This window comes from Oncorhynchus gorbuscha, linkage group LG16, assembly GCF_021184085.1.
Source record: "Oncorhynchus gorbuscha isolate QuinsamMale2020 ecotype Even-year linkage group LG16, OgorEven_v1.0, whole genome shotgun sequence".
Taxonomy (NCBI): domain Eukaryota; kingdom Metazoa; phylum Chordata; class Actinopteri; order Salmoniformes; family Salmonidae; genus Oncorhynchus; species Oncorhynchus gorbuscha.
In genome coordinates this window covers 58374322-58391339 of record NC_060188.1, presented here as the reverse complement: position 1 = coordinate 58391339, position 17018 = coordinate 58374322, and positions in this window count along the sequence as shown.

The following is a 17018-nucleotide window of genomic DNA, read 5'->3' as shown; positions in this document are numbered from 1 at the left end:
CGCTTTGTGCATATTGTCCAGTAAGGTTGTGATGGTGTCAGAGTTCTCATCGAACCAGTCCTGATGTTTCCTACCTCTGTAGCCAATGGAGTGGGCTGCTGCCTGATGGAGCACTGAGCTAATAGATTCTCACTTCTGGTCCATGGGGTCTTCTGCGCTCAGAAGAGCCTCAGCCTCCCTTAGCCTTTCGAGCCGGATACAGTGCAGACGCCTCTTACTGGACTTCTCTAGGTGTTGGGGGGACGTATTCTCAACTGGAGTTTAGCCAGTATCATACGGGGATCTCTCCAGCATTCTGCACCCCTCATGGCACATGTCAGCAGAACGTCATTAGTGTCAGAACGTCTCACTATGACGTAGTCGATCAATCTCTTGTTCCCAGCTTTGATGCACCTGTACTGACCTTGCCTTCTGGATGATAGCAGGGTGAACAGGTCGTGGCTCGGCTGGTTGATGTCCTTGATGATCTTTTTGGCCTTCTTGTGACATCGGGTGCTGTAGGTGTCCTGGTGGTCTGGTAGTTTGCCCCCGGTGATGCGTTCTGCAGACCTCACTACCCTCTGGAGAACCCTGCGGGTTGCGAGCGGTGCAGTTGCCGTACCAGGTGGTCATACAGCCTGACAGGATGCTCTCAATTGTGTATCTGTAAAAGTTTCTGAAAGTTTTAGGGGTCAAGCCCAATTTCTTCAGCCTCCTGAGGTTGAAAATGCATTGTTGCGCCTTCTTCACCATGCTGCCTGCATGGGTGGATAATTTCAGATCGTCTGTGAAACTTGAAGCTTATCACCTTCTCCACTCCGGTCCTGTCGATGTGGATAGGGCCGTGCTCCCTCTGCTATTTCCTGAAGTCCACGATTAGCTCCTTTGTTTTATTTAGATTGATTGAGAGGTTAATTTCCTGGCACCACTCTCCCAGGGCCCTCACCTCCTCCCTATAGGCTGTCTTGTCATTGTTGGTAATTAAGCCTACTACTGTTGTGTCGTCTGCAAACTTGATGATTGAGTTGGAGGCGTACATGGCAATGCAGTCATGTGTGGCACAGGGAGTACAGGAGGGGGCTGAGCATACACCCTTGTGGCCCCCAGTGTTAAGGATGAGCAAAGTGGAGGTGTTGTTTCCTACTTTCACCACCTGGGGGCGGCCCGTCAGGAAGTCCAGGACCCAGTTGCACAGGGCGGGGTTCAGCACCAAGGCCCCGAGCTTAATGATGAGCGTGGAGGGTACTATGGTGTTACTTTGCTTTCTTGGGTACAGGAACAATGGAGGACATCTTGAAGCAAGTGGGGAAAGCAGACTGGGATAGGGAGAGATTGAATATGTCCGTAAACACTCCAGCCAGCTGGTCTGCGCATGCACTGAGGACATGGCTAGAGATGCTTATTTCGTTCATTAGCCTTGTGAGGGTTAACACACTTAAATGTGTTACTAATGTCAGCCATGGAGAAGGATAACCCACAGTCCTTGACAGCGGGCTACATCTGTGTCACTGTGTTATCCTCAAAGCGGGTGAAGGTGTTTAGCTTGTCTGGAAGCAAGACGTTGGTGTTTGCGACGTGGCTGGTTTTCCCTTTGTAGTCCGTGATTGTCTGTAGACCTTGCCACATACGTCTCATGTCTGAGCCGTTGAATTGCGACTCCACTTTGTCTTTGAACTAACGTTTTGCCTGTTTGATTGCCTTACTGAGGGAATAACTACGCTGTTTGTATTCGGCCACATTCCCAGTCACCTTGCCATGGTTGTATGTCGTGGTTTGCGCTTTCAGTTTTGCCTGAATGCTGCTATCTATCCACGGTTTCTGGTTTGGGTAGGTTTTAATAGTCATAGTGGGTACAACATCACAACAATACACTTCCTGATGAACTCAGTCACCATATCCATGTATTCGTCAATGTTATTTTCAGAGGCTACCCAGAACATATCCCAGTCCGTGTAATCAAAACAATCTTGAAGCATGTATTCCGATTTCCTGTTTGAGTTTCTGCCTATAGGAAGGGAGGTGCAAAATGGAGTTGTGATCAGATTTGCTGAAGGGAGGGCGGAGAGGGCCGTGTAGGCATTTCGAAAAGTTTGGTAGCAGTGGTCCAATGTTTTTCCAGCGTGAGTACTACAGTCAATGTGTTGGTAGAACTTCGGTATCGTTTTCCTCAAATTTGCTTTGTTAAAATCCCTAGCTACAATGAATGCGGCCTCAGGATATGTGTTTTCCGGTGTGCACGCCTCCTGAGTCGGGCGAGAAGTCCTCTTAATACCGCTTCTCCGCTGTCGGTGTTTTGGAGCACCCTCTGGGGGGGGGGTACTAACAAAGGATCCAATTTGGGAAGTCATATTCCTGGTCATATGGTTAATGCTCTGATATCCAAAAGTTATTTCCAGCTGTATGTAATAACACCAGCACATTTCTTGGCTAATAATGTAAGAAATAACACACAAAATCCACTAAATACTGCAAAGTTGCTTAGGCGTTAGAAGCAGAGCTATGGTAGCACCCAAGGGTCTAGAATTTTCAATTTAGATTTTGCAGTGACGTGGTGTCCCCATGAGTGACAGAATACTGAGTCAATCAAAGCGCAACTAGAGAACATTACCAACCCCTACGCTCCGTATTTTCCACTGGCTGCCCCACCACCACAGAAAGCAGTGAGCTAGGGTGAAACATCTCCATTTTGGAGCTACCTTACTCAAGAAAGCAAAAAAGAGACCAAGTTTGTATGCGGCTTTATTAACTCAGTGTAATTGTACTTATTTGTACGTTGTTTGCAAACTGATATGTGACACGTATTAATGCCAAATGACATGTAAAAGAGGCACAACAGGTGGTTAAACATGTGGGGCTCTGCAACCAGTCATGGAGATATGTCAGTCACCATGGAAGTTGAAGAATGTTTCCTCTGGCAACGAGGGTCTCCTTGGAGATGTTAAGCTCGGACCCAGACCAGAAATGGCTTTGCCGCCCTGGATACAGAGGTTCTGGCGCCTTCCTCCTTAGGGGCTTCCGATTCGAGATCAGATCCGAAGTTACTTGCACCTTCGTCCTCTGTTCTGTCTCTCTCTCTGATTGTGTCATGACGTGACTAAACATTAATCTGATGACTGTTATGTATTGAATTAACTAGCCAGGCTTAATTGTTACACGATTAAATTAATCATGTAACAATTAACTCATTAAGATTTGGGGCACCACCGAAGAAGTTGTTTAACGAGTTACCATCTCCCGAATTAAACGCTCGATGATATATCAGATACATATCAGTAACAGTCATTTATTAATCATTACCTCATATCAGTCTCAAAATTCTGAACGTCGCATATTCCTTGCATCTGCACAAACCCCAGCTTTACTGAACATTCCGTACCACAGAAATTGATTCAATTATTTATTTACTAACTAATTGATAACAAAGGATACACACACACGGCATAGGTTATTGATTAGAAACTTAATACGATGGAAACAGGTCCTTAGCAGACTAACGACAACATGACTGCTTGTTTATCAAAAGAGGGAGGATTAGAGAGGAACAAAGGGAGAAAGAGAGACAAACACTTGGAACTACGCTCACAGTAATCATAATACTTTGCCCCGAACCGCCGCCTGTTTGGGGTAAGAAGCAATGAATGCATTTACATGTTCCTTCATCATTTATCGCTGTTTGACCAAGGCCTACATGAAAAGGGTTAGAGGGGTCCTCTGAAGACAGCTAACCAGCTGTGTCGGTTATCCCCAGTGGGGTGATGAGAGTAGTGTAGTTGACGATGATTTGAAGAGTGTAACAAGATGGTCTTACTTAAATTAACTTTCTTCGATACACTACTTAGAACAGCTACTCAGCCATAACCTTGATTGTTTTAACATTTATATAAAAATGTCTTCACCTCATGTTGATTTTCAGGGTCGTAACCAATGGAGACCTAAGCTGCAGCTTGAGTCCTTCTGGTCTGATATGTTAATTCTCAACTCATCCTTTATACACTCTGGTATAAAGGGACATTCCCGTCATGCTGACATTCTCTCTGAGCTCCCTCGGGTTGGCTACTTACTGGGCAAAGTCTCATCAAAACTATAATCTTGTTCGAAAACTAAAATCACATTCATATCTTAACAAAAATATAATTATCATCTTTGAAATGTCTTACACAACGTAAAGGATGAAAACCTGACATATACAGTGTGTATATTGTTGAAGTTACAATATTTTCGTTTTAACATTTATATTAAAATGTTAATGACTTCACAAAATCAACATTAGTTTTCCATAGACCATCTCTCACCATTCTCCACATCCAGATGTTAGAAATATTGTCCCAGTGTTCACTTGTGGACGTTAGAGTTTTTGGGCGGCAAAATGTCTCTGTAACAAAGACACATTCCAATCACCACTACTAAAGACCAAAAAGAGTCCTCTGCTGCATATAATTTACGACCGGGCATGAGGTGTCACAAAACCCCCACATCAATCCCTCCTCCCCTCTGCGGGTGAGAGGGATCTGGTAGACATTGATCCATTGTAACCTAATCTTTGGATCCTCACAGGAGAGTCATGACAGTGGCTTCTACCTCAGGTTCAGATCCTCAGAGCTTCCACCCATCAGATCATGAGGCTGCCTGAGGGACCGGCCCATTCATCATCCACGATGGATACTACAGCTGGCTTGGGTCCACTTATGGAATCTTTACAATATAATATAGCTGACTAGAATTTAAAAGCCTGTATGGTTCTTCAAAAGAATCTGCAAAGAACCTTTCAGATCGAGAAAGGTTATTTATAGAACCATTCTCCATAAGGGTTCTCTGTAGCCACAAAAAGGGTTGTAAACATAGCATAACCCTTTTTTGTGCTATATAGAACCTTGTTTAATCTTTATTTATATAACCGTTGGAAAGGGTTCTTTATAGCACCATACAGGTTCCGTTTAGAACCGTATGAGAATGGTTCTTTATTGAATGTTCAAAAAAGGGTTCTTTATACCACCAAAAAGGGTTACACTATGGTTACAAGCCAAAGAACCCATCTGGTACTATTTAGACTTTTTTTGTGTGTGTAGAATAGTAGAGGGCCTGATTTGGGTGGCCTAAATGGTGAATCGTTTATTGGACTTATAACAAGAGGGCTGAAATAAAGTGTTGCCACTTGTGTCTTAGTGAGTATGAGGTATTTCTTCCTATGATGAGATCTGTAATCCTGCAGTGACCTCCTTTAAAAGTCACACTTACATAAAACACCAGGAAAGGTCAGAATAAAAGGAAACCATTTCAGACTGCTGGCACATAGCCTTGGAATTAAGTGCAGATCCACAAAAGATGTGGAGCACAGTGCTAACCATTATAATTGTTACCTTGATATTGTAGACAAAGCCCCAATTTTACATAAATCCTCACTCAAGGACTCCATGCTCAATTTCCCCCTATTCTGCTATTGAAACCAACTTGTTGATTCATACATACTGTATGAGGATGACGATCCCAATGACTATTTGTTCACTTCAATGGAGAGCAGCCCTGTATTGAAATGACCATGAGAGGTCAGATGATTGTGAGAACGTATGTAAAACACTCATTTTTATGTAACATCGTTCAACTGAGGAAAATATAAATCTGGACAACTGAGACCCTTTTTGGGTGGCAGGGCAAGTTGGTCTGCAAAATGTGATTTGTCTGTTCATTGCATTCATTGCAACCACTGTTACTAAGCACCTCACAACCTGCCTTCTCTGTCTGTTTCACTGCTCAATGTGAAAAGGGAGGGTGAGAGAAAGAGAGCGATGAGGGAGAGAGAGAGAGAGAGAGAGAAGGGGATGAGAGGGAAGGGGAAAGACAAAGAGAAAGATTAAGGAGAGACGTGTTGGAAAGAGGGAGTGGGAGAGATTGTGATTGTGGCTATATCAAAAGAAAAAAAGAGCAGCATGTGGAAAACAGTTATATTGTGAACGCTGGCCTCTGACCTGCTCAGTTATGGATGTTGGGAGAGACTAGGTAAACAGTGGAAGTAAAACATTTCTCAGACTCCTGATCAACCATCACGACCAATCACTCATCTTTATGGATTGGTACACATAGTGTCTAAGTAGAGGGAAATGTGTTTAATGTCCCTATACAGAGACCTCTCAAACTACTCCCCCTAAGAAATTCTGTGTTTCCCAGATAAGCTTATACTACCAAATCACGACACGTTATAACATGACTAACACATCACACCCAGAGTGATGCTAGCTGTTTTTAGCGTTGATGTATTTTTAACTGGCGCGGCAGGGTAGCCTAGTGGTTAGAGTGTTGGACTAGTACCTGAAAGGTTGCAAGATTGAATCCCCGAGCTGACAAGGTAAAAATCTGTTGTTCTGCCATTGAACAAGGCACTTAACCCACTGTTCCTAGGCTGTCATTGAAAATAAGAATTTGTTCTTAACTGACTTGCCTAGTTAAATAAAGGTTTAAAAAAAAGCTTTTCTTTGGCCTCACCTTTTGCTTTTGCATGAATCTTCAAGTTTTTTACCTTTTCTGTTCTAGGAGTATTCGCAAAGGCCTGAACGATGGAGCGTCCAAGTTCAACAGAAATAAAAGCTGAGTGCAATGCGCACACAGCAGTGAAATGTGCTCAGGCACCTGGAAGGACAAACCCCTGGCCCACCGTCAGGCCCTTCTGGAGAGAACCCACCGTGAGAAAATCCTCCATAAAATCATCTCTCAGACTTGACCTGCTGCTTCGACAGAAAGCCGACGGCTGTGTAGCGTACTGAAATAGAAGGAGTTTGCATATTTTTGTATTTTCCCCTGGCGTCTTTTTCAGTCCTGAATGCATGATGGCTTTTCCGTGCAGAACGGCAGATGTTGAAGCTGATACTTATTGTATAGTAATGGTTCCCCCTTTCTTGATGTTTTGCTGAGGCGTTTCACACTTAAGAGGCAGTCACTGTTACCATAATGGCTCCTGGAAAGACTGGTGCCATTGTGTACCATTAAAACCATTGTGTATCACATCTGATCATAAATTAGCTACAGTAGGTTGGACTCAGATGTTCCTCTACTTACTGAATATCTCCCCTGATGAGCACTAGTCTAGTTCTCCACAGAAACACATAGCCTCACCAGAGACCAAATAAGGGTTCAATCTGTGCACCTAACGTAAGCCCAAAGGCCATTGTAAAGGTAGAGTACCAAACACATTTAAAACTGGACACTAAATCTAGCTACTCATCTGTCCATATTATTACTGACATCATCGGTCTGTGATCGATTTCTACATCTCCACTCAGCTGACAGCTCTGTGAAAAGAACATGCAGCCATTTGTTTTGATTGTCTGGGGTTGATTTGCTTGGCTATACTTCCCTCTGCTGGCGAAATGAAATGAAAATAGACTGCAAACGTTTGCCCCCCAAAATGACTGCGCTTCATTTTATGGCATTTTATTTCACATATTTATTCTCATATATTTATTCAATATTTTGATGAAATAACACTACTGATCAAGTCTTATCAAGTCCGATCAAGTCTGAAAAATACCACATTTCGGTTTAAGGAGTCCTTGTCAAGGGGCTCACATGATTTGACACACTAAGCGGGGATATTCAACTCTTACCCATCAACAGGATTTCACAAACTCGGTCCTCGGGACACCAAGGCGTGCACGTTTTTGGTTTTTGCCCTAACACTACACAGCTGTTTCAAATAATCAGTTAATCATCAAGCTTTTATTATTTGAATCAGCTGTGTAGTGTTAGGACAAAAAACAAAATGTGCACCCCTGATAATTAATTGCACCCACCTGGTGTCCAAGGTCTAAATCAGTCCCTGATTAGAGGGCAACAATGAAAAAATGCATTGGAACTGGCTTCGAGGTCCAGAGATTAGTTTAGCTGCACTAGAGCAGGGGTGTGAAACTCATTCCATGGAGGGCCGACTCTCTGTAGGTTTTTGGTTTTTCCTTTCAATTAAGACCATGACAACTCGGTGAGGCGAGTTCCTTACTAATTAGTGACATTAATTCATCAATCAAGGTCAAGGGTGAAGCGAAAATCCGCAGACACTCGGCCCTCTGTAGAATGAGTTTGACACATGTGGACTAGAGTTTTCAACATGATATCATAGGAAAACATAATCTTGGTATGTTTTTGAGAAAAGGTCAAATGTCACAGTAGCTATTGCTTTTCTCAGTACATCGCAGTCAATGGGAAAAGAAGAGTTTCACAGGGTTGATATTTTTCTCAATGCTTTGAAGTCAATGGGAAAAGATGAGTATCACAGTGTTGAGATTTTTCTTGTTTATCTCATGTCTCTCTCACTCTCTACCTTCTCTTGATACCACCTTCATTCTCTTCTCTCTCTCTCTCTCTCTCCATTTTTTCAGCCCCTCCACCCTCTCCGCCTCTCTCCCTGTCATGCAGGTGAAAGAGGACCCAAACGCGACTTAACAGAAACAGAGTTTATTAAAGTCCAAAACGGAATAACAGAAATCCTCTAGATTTGTAGAGGGGAAAACAACTGGAGAAGCGGCCACAGACTGCAGGTCGCTTCGGGTAGGCGCAGGCCGTAGTCGACTGAGACACCTGCTCACACGCAGCATCTGATGAAGGCACAAAACACGACAGGACAGGGTGATACACAATCACGGCAAAAACACGACAGGACAGGGCGAAACGCAATCACAGCATGGTGAATACAATACAAGGAACCGACGGAACAGGAACGGATCACAAAGGAATAAATAGGGACTCTAATCAGGGGAAAGGATCGGGAACAGGTGTGGGAAGACTAAATGATGATTAGGGGAATAGGAACAGCTGGGAGCAGGAACGGAACGACAGAGAGAAGAGAGAGCGAGAGAGTGAGAGAGGGAGGGGAGAGAGAGGGATAGAACCAAACAAGACCAGCAGAGGGAAACGAATAGCATGGGGAGCACAGGGACAAGACATGACAATAAATGACAAACATGACAGTACCCCCCACTCACCGAGCGCCTCCTGGCGCACTCGAGGAGGAATCCTGGCGGCAACGGAGGAAATCATCGATGAGCGAACGGTCCAGCACGTCCCGAGACGGAACCCAACTCCTCTCCTCAGGACCGTAACCCTCCCAATCCACTAGGTATTGGTGACCCGTCCCCGAGAACGCATGTCCATAATCTTATGTACCTTGTAAATAGGTGCGCTCTCGACAAGGACGGGAGGGGGGAGGGAAGACGAACGGGGGTGCGAAGAAAGGGCTTAACACAGGAGACATGGAAGACAGGATGGACGCGACGAAGATGTCGCGGAAGAAGCAGTCGCACAGCGACAGGATTGACGACCTGGGAGACACGGAACGGACCAATGAACCGCGGAGTCAACTTACGAGAAGCTGTCGTAAGAGGAAGGTTGCGAGTGGAAAGCCACACTCTCTGGCCGCAACAATACCTTGGACTCTTAATCCTGCGTTTATTGGCGGCTCTCACCGTCTGTGCCCTGTAACGGCAAAGTGCAGACCTCACCCTCCTCCAGGTGCGCTCACAACGTTGGACAAACGCTTGAGCGGAGGGAACGCTGGACTCGGCAAGCTGGGATGAGAACAGAGGAGGCTGGTAACCCAGACTACTCTGAAACGGAGATAACCCGGTAGCAGACGAAGGAAGCGAATTGTGAGCGTATTCTGCCCAGGGGAGCTGTTCTGCCCAAGACGCAGGGTTTCTGAAAGAAAGGCTGCGTAGTATGCGACCAATCGTCTGATTGGCCCTCTCTGCTTGACCGTTAGACTGGGGATGAAACCCGGAAGAGAGACTGACGGACGCACCAATCAAACGACAGAACTCCCTCCAAAACTGTGACGTGAATTGCGGGCCTCTGTCTGAAACGGCGTCTAACGGGAGGCCATGAATTCTGAATACATTCTCAATAATGATTTGTGCCGTCTCCTTAGCGGAAGGAAGTTTAGCGAGGGGAATGAAATGTGCCGCCTTAGAGAACCTATCGACAACCGTCAGAATCACAGTCTTCCCCGCAGACAAAGGCAGACCGGTAATGAAGTCTAAGGCAATGTGAGACCATGGTCGAGAAGGAATGGGGAGCGGTCTGAGACGACCGGCAGGAGGAGAGTTACCCGACTTAGTCTGCGCGCAGTCCGAACAAGCAGCCACGAAACGGCGCGTGTCACGCTCCTGAGTCGGCCACCAAAAGCGCTGGCGAATAGACGCAAGAGTGCCTCGAACACCGGGATGACCAGCTAACTTGGCAGAGTGAGCCCACTGAAGAACAGCCAGACGAGTGGAAACAGGAACGAAAAGGAGGTTACTAGGACAAGCGCGCGGCGACGCAGTGTGCGTGAGTGCTTGCTTAACCTGTCTTTCAATTCCCCAGACTGTTAACCCGACAACACGCCCATAAGGAAGAATCCCCTCGGGATCAGTAGAAGCCACAGAAGAACTAAACAGACGGGATAAGGCATCAGGCTTGGTGTTCTTGCTACCCGGACGGTAAGAAATCACAAACTCGAAACGAGCGAAAAACAACGCCCAACGAGCTTGACGGGCATTAAGTCGTTTGGCAGAACGGATGTACTCAAGGTTCTTATGGTCTGTCCAAACGACAAAAGGAACGGTCGCCCCCTCCAACCACTGTCGCCATTCGCCTAGGGCTAAGCGGATGGCGAGCAGTTCACGGTTACCCACATCATAGTTGCGCTCAGATGGCGACAGGCGATGAGAAAAATAAGCGCAAGGATGAACCTTATCGTCAGACTGGAAGCGCTGGGATAGGATGGCTCCCACGCCTACCTCTGAAGCGTCAACCTCGACAATGAATTGTCTAGTGACGTCAGGAGTAACGAGGATAGGAGCGGACGTAAAACGTTCTTTTAGAAGATCAAAAGCTCCCTGGGCGGAACCGGACCACTTAAAACACGTCTTGACAGAAGTAAGAGCTGTGAGAGGGGCAGCAACTTGACCGAAATTACGAATGAAACGCCGATAGAAATTAGCGAAACCTAAAAAGCGCTGCAACTCGACACGTGACCTTGGAACGGGCCAATCACTGACAGCTTGGACCTTAGCGGAATCCATCTGAATGCCTTCAGCGGAAATAACGGAACCGAGAAAAGTAACGGAGGAGACATGAAAAGAGCACTTCTCAGCCTTTACGTAGAGACAATTCTCTAAAAGGCGCTGTAGAACACGTCGAACGTGCTGAACATGAATCTCGAGTGACGGAGAAAAAATCAGGATATCGTCAAGATAGACAAAAACAAAAATGTTCAGCATGTCTCTCAGAACATCATTAACTAATGCCTGAAAAACAGCTGGCGCATTGGCGAGACCGAACGGCAGAACCCGGTACTCAAAATGCCCTAACGGAGTGTTAAACGCCGTTTTCCACTCGTCCCCCTCTCTGATGCGCACGAGATGGTAAGCGTTACGAAGGTCCAACTTAGTAAAGCACCTGGCTCCCTGCAGAATCTCGAAGGCTGATGACATAAGGGGAAGCGGATAACGATTCTTAACCGTTATGTCATTCAGCCCTCGATAATCCACGCAGGGGCGCAGAGTACCGTCCTTCTTTTTAACAAAAAGAACCCCGCCCCGGCCGGAGAAGAAGAAGGCACTATGGTACCGGCGTCAAGAGACACAGACAAATAATCCTCGAGAGCCTTACGTTCGGGAGCCGACAGAGAGTATAGTCTACCTCGAGGAGGAGTGGTCCCCGGAAGGAGATCAATACTACAATCATACGACCGGTGAGGAGGAAGGGAGTTGGCTCGGGACCGACTGAAGACCGTGCGCAGATCATGATATTCCTCCGGCACTCCTGTCAAATCGCCAGGTTCCTCCTGAGAAGTAGGGACAGAAGAAATGGGAGGGATGGCAGACATTAAACACTTCACATGACAAGAAACGTTCCAGGATAGGATAGAATTACTAGACCAATTAATAGAAGGATTATGACATACAAGCCAGGGTGACCCAAAACAACAGGTGTAAACGGTGAACGGAAAATCAAAAAAGAAATAGTCTCACTGTGGTTACCAGATACTGTGAGAGTTAAAGGTAGTGTCTCAAATTTGATACTGGGAAGATGACTACCATCTAAGGCAAACATGGGCGTAGGCCTGTCTAACGGTCTGAAAGGAATGTTATGTTTCCGAGCCCATGCTTCGTCCATGAAACAACCCTCAGCCCCAGAGTCAATCAAAGCACTGCATGTAGCACCCGAACCGGTCCAGCGTAGATGGACCGACATAGTAGTACAAGATCTAGATGAAGGGACCTGAGTAGTAGCGCTCACCAGTAGCCCTCCGCTTACTGATGGGCTCTGGCCTCTTACTGGACATGAATTAACAAAATGTCCAGCAACTCCGCAATAGAGGCACAGGCGGTTGGTGATCCTCCGTTCCCTCTCCTTATTCGAGATGCGAATCCCTCCCAGCTGCATGGGCTCAGTCTCAAAGCCAGAGGAGGGAGATGGTTGCGATGCGGAGCAGGGAAACACCGTTGATGCGAGCTCTCTTCCACGAGCCCGGTGACGAAGATCTACCCGTCGTTCTATGCGGATGGCGAGAGCAATCAAAGAGTCCACATCTGAAGGAACCTCCCGGGAGAGAATCTCATCCTTAACCACTGCGTGGAGTCCCTCCAGAAAACGAGCGAGCAGCGCCGGCTCGTTCCACTCACTAGAGGCAGCAAGAGTGCGAAACTCAATGGAATAATCCGTTATGGACCGTTCACCTTGGCATAAGGAAGCCAGGGCCCTAGAAGCCTCCCCACCAAAAACTGAACGGTCAAAAACCCGAATCATCTCCTCTTTAAAGTTCTGGAATCTGTTAGAGCAATCAGCCCTTGCCTCCCAGATAGCTGTGCCCCATTCTCGAGCCCGGCCAGTAAGGAGTGAAATGACGTAAGCAACCCGAGCTCTCTCTCTAGAGTATGTGTGGGGTTGGAGAGAGAACACAATCTCACACTGCGTGAGAAAGGAGCGGCACTCAGTGGGCTGCCCGGAGTAGCAAGGTGGGTTATTAACCCTGGGTTCTGGAGGCTCGGCAGGCCAGGGAGAAACAGGTGGCACGAGACGTAGACTCTGGAACTGTCCAGAGAGGTCGGAAACCTGAGCGGCCAGGTTCTCCACGGCATGGCGAGCAGCAGACAATTCCTGCTCGTGTCTGCCGAGCATGGCTCCTTGGATCTCGACGGCAGTGTAACGAGCGTCTGAAGTCGCTGGGTCCATTCCTTGGTCGGTTCCTTCTGTCATGCAGGTGAAAGAGGACCCAAACGCGACTTAACAGAAACAGAGTTTATTAAAGTCCAAAACGGAATAACAGAAATCCTCTAGATTTGTAGAGGGGAAAACAACTGGAGAAGCGGCCACAGACTGCAGGTCGCTTCGGGTAGGCGCAGGCCGTAGTCGACTGAGACACCTGCTCACACGCAGCATCTGATGAAGGCACAAAACACGACAGGACAGGGTGATACACAATCACGGCAAAAACACGACAGGACAGGGCGAAACGCAATCACAGCATGGTGAATACAATACAAGGAACCGACGGAACAGGAACGGATCACAAAGGAATAAATAGGGACTCTAATCAGGGGAAAGGATCGGGAACAGGTGTGGGAAGACTAAATGATGATTAGGGGAATAGGAACAGCTGGGAGCAGGAACGGAACGACAGAGAGAAGAGAGAGCGAGAGAGTGAGAGAGGGAGGGGGAGAGAGAGGGATAGAACCAAACAAGACCAGCAGAGGGAAACGAATAGCATGGGGAGCACAGGGACAAGACATGACAATAAATGACAAACATGACACTCCCCATCCCTCCCCTTTCTCTTTCTCTCCCTCTTCCCCCTCAATTCCCTCTCCCTCCTTCTTTCCATTCCTCCCTCATCACTCTCTCTCAGGCCTCTGTCTGTCTGTAGTCTCTCTCCCCTCTACCCTCCCCCTCCCTCCTTCACCCTCTCCCTCTCTCACCCCTCTTTCCCACTCCCTCACTCTCCCCATTTTCTCTCTCTCCTCCCCCTCCATTCTCACTCCATCCTTCTTTCCCTGTCTCCCCTTTTCTCTCATTTGTTGCTTCCTTTCCCTCCTCTCTTTCTCTCCTCTCTCCTACAGTCAGGCTGACAGACAGACAGACAGACAGACAGACAGACAGACAGACAGACAGACAGACAGACAGACAGACAGACAGACAGACAGACAGACAGACAGACAGACAGACAGACAGACAGACAGACAGACAGACAGACAGACAGACAGACAGACAGACAGTTTCGAGTTTCAATCTAAAAAATAGAACAGTAACCTCTTCAGATTTCCTTCAAGAATTCATAACAAGGCTGATAGTTTCAAAAATAGAGGTCAAAAATATTTTTAAGTCAATTGACTTAAAATTTCATATCCCAGGTCACAAATATGTACAATTTGGTAAGATTAAACCTTTTTAACCCTTCGAAACCCCCCTATGACACCCAATTATGTGACTTCCTGTAATCGCAGGAAGCTGGAATTCAATGTACGACCTGCTGGGAACACACCCTAACGTTGCCCTGAGTTTCACGTCTTTACCTTAAGAATTTACCATTCTAAAGAGGATAGAAGACAGTGTTTTTGTGTAACTGTAGGCAGAGAATGAAGGACTATGTTGAGGATGAATTATGACACTTCCTGTTGCCACAGGAAGCTGAACCTCAACACAGTGCATTTCTATAAGGTCTCGATTAGTTGTATGCAAGGATGGTTAGCTAGCTCAATAGCAATTAACGAGGAGCATCATGGTTATGCAAGGGCTGTGGGTAATGCTTTTATATGGAAGAAAAGCCTCGTTTTCTGTAGGACCCAACTTTTCACTGTGAAGAGTTAGTTTCACATGGTCAGATGTAGGCTTGCATTCATCGGGAGTGTCTGTTGAACACTGATGTCACTCAAAAGCACATTAACCCTTGGTCAGTCTTCAAGTAAGGCTTAACTTTCTGCCATGTAATGCGTGGAGGGGCAAAAATATTAATTGTTAATTGGATTAAGGTTAGGGTTATGTCTAGGATTAAGGCTCTAACCCTAACTCTAACCATAGCTTCATGTCGACATCCCGGTTCAACCCTAAATTTAGCCTAAACCCTAACCCTAGCTTCATATCAATTCCCAGCACAACCCTAACTCTAAACCTAACCTTAACCCTCACTTCATCTCCACATCTTGGCTCAACCCTTCTGCCGGTGTCACTCAAAAGCACATTAACTCTAGGTTAGACTTCAAGTGAGGCCTACCTTTCTGTCATGTAATGGGGGGAGAGGCAAATAAATTAATTGTTAATTTGATTAAGTTTATGGTTATGTCTAGGGTTGAGGCCCTAACCTTAACCCTAGCTGAATGTCCACTTCCAGCTCAACCCTAACCGAAACAGTAACCCTAACTCTAGCTTCTTGTCCACATCCCGGCTCAACCTTAACTCCAAGAGCTGAGTCAAGATTTGCAGGGCTAGGGTTAGGGTTAGTGTTATGGCTCAGGTTGAGCCGAGATGTGGACATGAAGTTAGGGTTAGGTTTAGGGGTGAGTTTAAAGTTTCTCCCTGTCTGCCTCCCTGCCTGCCTGAATTTTGTATTGCTGCTTTTTGTTCTATGTTGCTCTGTCTGTATGCTACGTCTTGCTTGTCCTATGTTGCTCTGTCTGTATGCTATGTCTTGCTTGTCCTATGTTGCTATGTCTATGGTGCTATTGTCTATATTGTAATTGTTTTTAATAACCTGCCCAGGGACTGTGGTTGAAAATTAGCCGGCTGGCTAAAACCAGCACTTTTACTGAAAAGTTGATTAATGTGCACTGTCCCTGTAAAAATAAAATAAACTAAACTAAACTGTCTGTGAGTTTATGTCTGTCTGCCTGCCATCTGCCTGTCTCTGTCATTCTGTCTGTGAATGGATATGTCCATCTGTCTGTTTGTCTGAGTCTTTTACAAATGTACCCATTGCAGCGCTATCTCTAACTTCTTTGCCATGTAAGCAATGTATTGACTTATGCGCCAATACCCTTGATGTATATCTATGCTTCAAGATCCTATCTGTGGTGGTGGGAAAGTGGAGAGAGAGGTGAAGGTAGGAGAGAGAGGAGAGAGAGATGGAGGGATGGAAAGAGAGAGAGAGAGGAGGGTTTCATGTATGTGATGCCTTTATGAGTCCATATTGTGATATTAATCTTTCCCAATTGAATGCTATGTATTGACATAAGCATTAAACCTGTGACACTCATGTTTTCCCATTGAACCCAATGTATTGAGATAAACATCAACCCTGTGACACTCATATTTTCCCATTGACTGCAATTTATTGACAAAAGATTAGATTGGTTGACGCTTATATTCTCCTATTGACTTCAATGTATTCGAAGTAAGCATCAATATTGTGACCCTAATCTTTCCACTTTGACTGAAATATATTGACATAAAGATCAACCCCGTGACACTCATCTTTTCCCATTGACTGCAATGTATTGAGAGAAACATCAACTACTGACATTTTACCTTTTGCAAAACAGGCCAGAATTACATTTTCAGGCTGATAATGGACTGACAGTGTACATGAAACATTTAGAATAAATGTATCCAGGGAAAACCATATGAGTACACAATACATCCATACAGCATATTGCAGGTCAGTTGAGATATTCCAAAACATTGTCTGGGTACAACAACAGCTTATTCAGAGAGCCAGCATGCCCACCCAGTTTTTTATGTTGAGAAAGCGAAAAAAAGCAGAGTGAAAAAATTGTGACCCTTTTCATTTGTAATTAGGCAGTGAAATGTGATCCCTCAGTGCAGAGAGAGAGAGGCAACCCCGAGCTCTGAGCTGGAGTCAATGGCTTCCAGATTTCCATCCTAACCTCCTCTGTCTAGACTTGACGTTGCTCTTTTCTCTACCCCCTCCCACTCCTCTCCCCCTCTTCTCCTCCCTCCCTCCCTCCCTCCCTCCCTCCCTCCCTCCCTCCCTCCCTCCCTCCCTCCCTCCCTCCCTCCCTCCCTCCCTCCCTCCCCCCTCCCTCCCTCCCTCCCTCCCTCCCTCCCTCCCTCCCTCCCTC